This window comes from Oryctolagus cuniculus, chromosome 1 (genome assembly GCF_964237555.1).
Source record: "Oryctolagus cuniculus chromosome 1, mOryCun1.1, whole genome shotgun sequence".
Lineage (NCBI taxonomy): Eukaryota > Metazoa > Chordata > Mammalia > Lagomorpha > Leporidae > Oryctolagus > Oryctolagus cuniculus.
In genome coordinates, this window is record NC_091432.1 from 218,621,598 (window position 1) to 218,627,597 (window position 6,000).

The window sequence follows — 6,000 nt, forward strand, 5'->3', positions numbered from 1 at the left end:
ATCTGAGCAAAGGAGATGACATTATCTAGTCTTATAAGGACTAACTCTAAATATGTATAAGTATCTGCCATAGTTTCTAAAATGATTTTCCAAAAATATGTCTGCTTGTTTCATTCAACTCCTACTTTCCCAGGATAAATCTAGAAAGAGGGAAGAAGAGTATTATACACATTAGCAAATGAATACAATGTGCTGAGAAGATAGAGAATTGGAATCATTGGCTAAAGTGTTCATATTACTCTTAGAATTATTGGACAATTTTTTAGAGCTCCTTGTCTTCATATGTAAAAATGTATCTCTTATTTTGTATATGGGAGTATTGATTGGTAAATGAGAGAATGAATATAAATTCCTTCATCAAGAGACTGTCACATTGGGAAGCTTCAGTCCATTTTAGTGATAATATTGTATAGCCCTCTTCATTCACATCATGTGGTCAACCAGTCTTTAGTTTTGAGACTCTTTTACTCTGACAGCTGGTCCAGACTGGCATTAGTCTTAGGGGGCAGTGACAGAGTCCATCTGCTCTAATGGATATGACCTGCAAACTATGTACTTTGACAGAGTGAGGACAAGAACCAGATCACGCAGCACTTTATTCCGAGGCCAACTGCAAAGCCCAAGTGAATTTTCTGATATCTCTGAACTTTCAGGGAGGAGTGATGGGACTTGCTGGGATTTTGTTGCTCTTCTTCCATTGCGGGTCTTAATGAAAATAATGTCAGCCGAGAAATACTGGTGTCAGGCATTGTTGGAATTTTCCATGTGTTATCATTACACAGCATTTCCAGTTACAAAAATGAGTGGAGCTGTTTTTCCCTGTTGCTTAATGGGTGAGGAGACTCTTAACAGAATGCATGTCTCAGTGTGGCACAATGGACAGTGATCTGTGGTGCAACCTTGAGTAAATCACAGAACTATTCATGATCTCAGTGACGCTCGCCATGGGAAAGCTGGAGACCACATGTGAGAGAATGAGGCTCTGATTAGAACTTGGGCTCTGACATGAGAGAGAATCGTGCTTGGAGTCCAGTTCTATTAAGACCAGTGCAGGATACTGGGTGCATTACTCAAACTCTCTGAACTTTCATTTTCTTTCCTATTACAGGGGCTGGTGATTGGTCCAGTCTTATGGAGCCAATGTGAGTATTAAAAGGTAGAATGCATGTAACATACTTTAAACAACTTCTCGATATGCTTGGTGGGATTATCCTGCTACTGTTATTATTAGGAATAAATACTTGCTGAGAACATGCCATCTTCCATATCCTCTGGTTGAGTTTTCATGTTCAGTTCTCACAAGAGAAGAAAATATTATCCTGAGGTTGAATGTGAAAAAATTATGACTTAGAGGGTTCAAGTAACTTGCCCAAAGTCATATGGGTGTGAGTGGCAGGGCTGAATTTTTTAGATTTTTATTTATTTATTTATTTGAGAGGTAGAGTTACAAAGAGAGGGAGAGACAGAGAAAAAGGTCTTCCGTTTGCTGGCTCACTCCCCAAATGGATGCGACAGCCAGAGCTTGGCCAATCTGAAGCTAGGAGCCAGGAGCTTCCTCTGGGTCTCCCACGCAGGTGTAGGGGCCCAAGCACTTGGGCCATCTTCTTCCCCAGGCCATAGCAGAGAGCTGGATCAGAAGTGGAGCAGCTGGGACTTGAACCGGTGTCCAGATGGGAGCCACAGGAGGAGGCTTAGCTTATTACACCACACTGATGGCCCCCAGAGCTGAAATTTAAACCAATGATTGATACCAAAGCCTATTGATTGGACTTTCTACTGAAAGATAAAAACCAGGTGAACCTGTTAAATATTTCCCTGATAAAATTTTGGAGGTCAGTGCCTAAGCAAACCAATTAACTTCAGATAAAGACTATTTGTAGAGCACTCTGGATATTCCTAATGCTGTGAGAGATAAAGAAAAATAGGTGACCAGATCTTAGGCTGTAGGAATTTTTGATTTATTTGAATATTTAAGAAGAAAAAGAGACAGGGAGTGTTAATATTGCATGGGTGCTGTGGATCCCAGGTGCTCCCAGGGTCACAGGCAATGATTCCTAGCTCATGTGTTCAAAATATCTTCCAAGAAGGCCCTGGAAGAGAAAAAGGAGCTGATGTGGATAATACAATAGTCATCCAATGCTTGGTGATGTGGAACTACTGTAAATTCAACAGGAGCCTGTCCAGGTGCCCATTCTCTGGGGATCCTTCTCTGGTGCCCAGATTGGTGCTTACTGTGTAATTCTTCCCTACTCACTGCTTCATCAACAGCAGTTTACCCCACTGTTGCCTTTGCTAGATAGACACGCTTTGCAATGAAATGCTTGGTCTTTCTTCTTTGTTATTTTTCCCGTAACACATTGCCTGGTGCATATCAAATGCCAGAATGTGATTGACACAGACTTATAGGAAAGAATGATCATCTGTCTTTTTGGCTGGATTTACCTGCTCCAGGCTGGTGATCTTTTGGGAGATGTGTTTCAGTCACTCTTATGGCAGATGAGTAACAAGTACAGGATTCTGGAAGAGCAATGCTTGCAGCAAGTCCTGTCATACTTCCTATGTGATAAGATTCCCTCTGCAGCGAGGCAGCTCCGTGACTCAGTGTTATGGAGTATGTTTGTGACCCTCATCCCATCTTATAGGATGAAGCCCTAATATGAAGGCATTAACAATTGGGGCCTATAGGAAGTAATTTTGATCATATAAGGTCTAATCCTAATTAGGTGTGGGTAGAGTCCTAATGAATGTGATTAGTGCCTTTAGAAGAGTCATAAGAGGATTTAGTTCTCTGCTTTCTCAGTGTGAAGATACAGAGAGCAAATGGCCACCTATGGACTAGGAAGTGAGTCTTCACTAGACACCTAGACACTTGGAGTCCTTGATCTTGGACTTCCCAGCTTCCAAAGGGTGAGAAATAAAGGTTTGTTTTTAAAACCACCCACCCAGTCTATGGCATTTTTGCTATAGAAGCCAAAAGAACCGAGACACTAGGGCACTTTCAGTGGCCTCCTTGTGGAGTGTTGTCATCCTGCAATATCTCTGGGGATGTCCAAGTTCCAGATTTCCCTGTCATTCCAGGGCTAGCAGATAGAAATCCACAGCAAAGTGAACACCCATCCTTCAATTTTCAGTATATGCTCTGCTCTCTCACTCACAGGCTGTTTTTCCTTCTTCTCTTCCTTTTCAATAACTCCTGTGGCTCTACTGGGCTCAACATCAATCCCCTGCCTATGGGAATCTTGGTACTCCAAGGTACCCTTTCTTTGGGCCTTCTACAGCATAGCCTTCATCAATCAAATTAATGCTTTGATTAATTGTTCAATTATCTTTTTCTCTATGTTGTTCATCATCTTTAGCTTTAATTAGTTTACCAGGTGAATTTATCAGTGGCTGAACTTCAGAGAACTTCAGAGTTTGGGGCTTTGGAGAAAATGTTCATAGCACTGGGAGTTTTTGGTGGAGGACAATAAGAAGCAGAAGGAAGGTATCTGACTCATTGTCAGATGTGCCCCAACAGAGGCCTTTGAGCCTGATAGCATTAAGAAGCTTTGTGAGTAAGAACTGAGAGGGGAGTCCAAAGATGGAAAACTTTACTCACTAGATAATCTGACCATGAGCCAGTCCACACAAATGAAACGTGATCTGATCAAAGCTTGCCTCCTTGATCATGGTCATATATTGTTAAGTGTGTGCTTTTCAACCTACAAAGCACTGTCACATAATGTTCCAGCAGCCTTATGTGTTATGCACAGCAGAATTCCTCTCATTCACAGGCAATGAATCTGAGGCTTGAAGAGTGTCTTGCTGAAGTCCTGTGGCACCCACATGTGCCCCAGGTCTTTGACTGTTGTGGAAGCTGCTCCAGTCCTTACCACACCTCGGTAGGAGAGGTCTTCGGACAACTTAGAGATAAACACTTGTCATCTCTTTTCTCAGAGAATTCAGTGTGACTTGCTGTTGAGAATTGTGACAGGATGATTTCGTATTCTGTAGAGGTATCATATGAAGATGACCAAACCTGCCCTGGGAAAATGCAACTGAATGTAGAAAATTACAAGAAAGGAAAACAGAAAATACAAATATGCAAATCCCATGTACTCACGAGATTGATATATTTGAGCTTCCTCTGTGGCTGTGTTTCCCAGGAGCCAAAGAAAAAAAGGAGAAATAGGTTGTCATTTACTCTCTGGAAAATAGTAGTTCTTGAGCCAAAGAAATCTTTTGCAAGATTTAAATCTCAGAAAAGTCTTTACCATTTATTCAGCAAGTATTTATTTACTGTGCATCAGGTCCCACTCTGGCATGGACATAGTTGGGGAGGGAGATGTAAAACATCATACTATATTGTGTATATCATAAGAGGGATCAAAACTGAGATGGGTAAGATGATAAGAGAGAATATAGAAAAACTTGTTTTTTTGGGCAGTTATGGAATGTTTGGAGAAGGTGATGTTGCGGTTGAGAATGGGCTGGAGACAATGTTTTAACAGTATGGAGCACTGAAAGAACAAACATTGTGTTCAGCAAGAACAGCAGAAGCAAAGGCCCTGAGGCTGGTAAGAACTTGCTACATTCCAGAAACTTCAGGAAGGACAGTGTGAGCTAGAGAGGGCAAGGAGAATAGCCTGAGATGACCCCTGAGAGTAGGAAGGAAGAGACTCCCAACCCATCCCTACCCCTTAGAGCCTTCCTGGTCTTGTTAAGACGTGGTCTTTACCCTGGAGAGAGCCATTAAGGTTCTGCAGGATTTCAAGGAAGAAAGTGGCTCATCAGATTTGGAGACCACGAGGAGGTTATGGAGCTGTCCTTGTCAGAGGTGAGAGTGATCTAGAAATGCAGGGAGAAATGGAGATACTCAAAAGATTCTGGAATTGGAAGTCCACTAGCTTGATGCAGCTACACCAGGGGAGGGCTGCTGCTGCACAGAGACAAGTGGTGGGTGATGTTCCTCACATCTCCCAAGTCCCAGAAGTCAACACTGTGGAAGAAAGGTGGGGTGGAAGTCTAGCCTTTATGGAACTGGTTGATATGGTCCTTCCTGCCTCAATTTGCTGGGTAATAGGAGACATTGAGAGCAAACATCCGTACACAAAGCCCAAATGTGCATGCCGCACAGTCACTACTGCTCACATCTGGCAGTTTTCACAAAGCAATTGGAAAAAAAAGTTATTTTTGGTTCTTTTTTGTTATAATCATGGGTGGTGGGGTTTGGTCTCCATGGTGAAAGGAGCAGGCTTCTGGCAGAGCAAAGCAGCCACAGATTTTCCTGAATAATGGGTCTCCCTCCATGGACAAAGCCTGGGACTCCTCGATGACTCACCTCTGAGGGGCTCAGCTTGTCTTGGGATCCAAGAAAGGAAGAGAGCTGGCGTCAGGCCTGGTGACATAGTGGCTTTTCACTCACTTTTTTGTCATTGCCCCAGTGGGCACATCTGCCCCCAGAATTTGTCAGTTTGTGTGAAGATACAATGAAGATTTGTTCCCTGTATCCGATGCGATGACCTCATACTTCTTTAAGGCAGAGTAAGAGCTGGGGCGTGGGAGGTAAGAAATGAATGAAGTGAAATGGGCAGATTATAAAGTTAGAACTTCATGTTGGGTAAAATCTGGAATGCCTCTTATCTGGGAAACTAAAAATCCAGGGCATTAACCACGTTGGCAACAAGGATCCAAGTTTCCTCCTGTTTAGCTAATTTAAAAAGGAGTTATGAACATCCAAACCACTGGGGTGACGTGTGTGGACTTATTTTCCTTTCTTGTGCTGAAAGTCTGATGCAGAGCAGTGGCTTTTAACATTTTTTAACAATGACCCATACTCAGAAGTACATCGTATATTGTGACTCAAACACATGTATGCACTGAGAACAATTTTATGAAAAATATAATAAATAACATTAATGAATATTTCATGTATTTTATTTGTTAAATTATTTTTACTTATTTCATATAATTTTTAAATATTTATTTATCTGAAAGGCAGAGTTACACAGAGAATGTGAG

General features: G+C 41.9%; 1 long non-coding RNA gene across 1 annotated transcript in view; it reads left to right on the forward strand.

Annotated features, from left to right (window-relative positions):
- The window catches only part of LOC127493243 (uncharacterized), a 129,141-nt gene extending 123,361 nt beyond the window's left edge, over positions 1 to 5,780 (forward strand). Inside the window, exons 2-3 of the long non-coding RNA XR_007923361.2 lie at positions 1,109 to 1,142; positions 3,774 to 5,780. This is a non-coding gene — a long non-coding RNA (uncharacterized lncRNA). The remainder of the gene's footprint in view (positions 1 to 1,108; positions 1,143 to 3,773) is intronic.
- Positions 5,781 to 6,000: the final 220 nt, after the last annotated feature.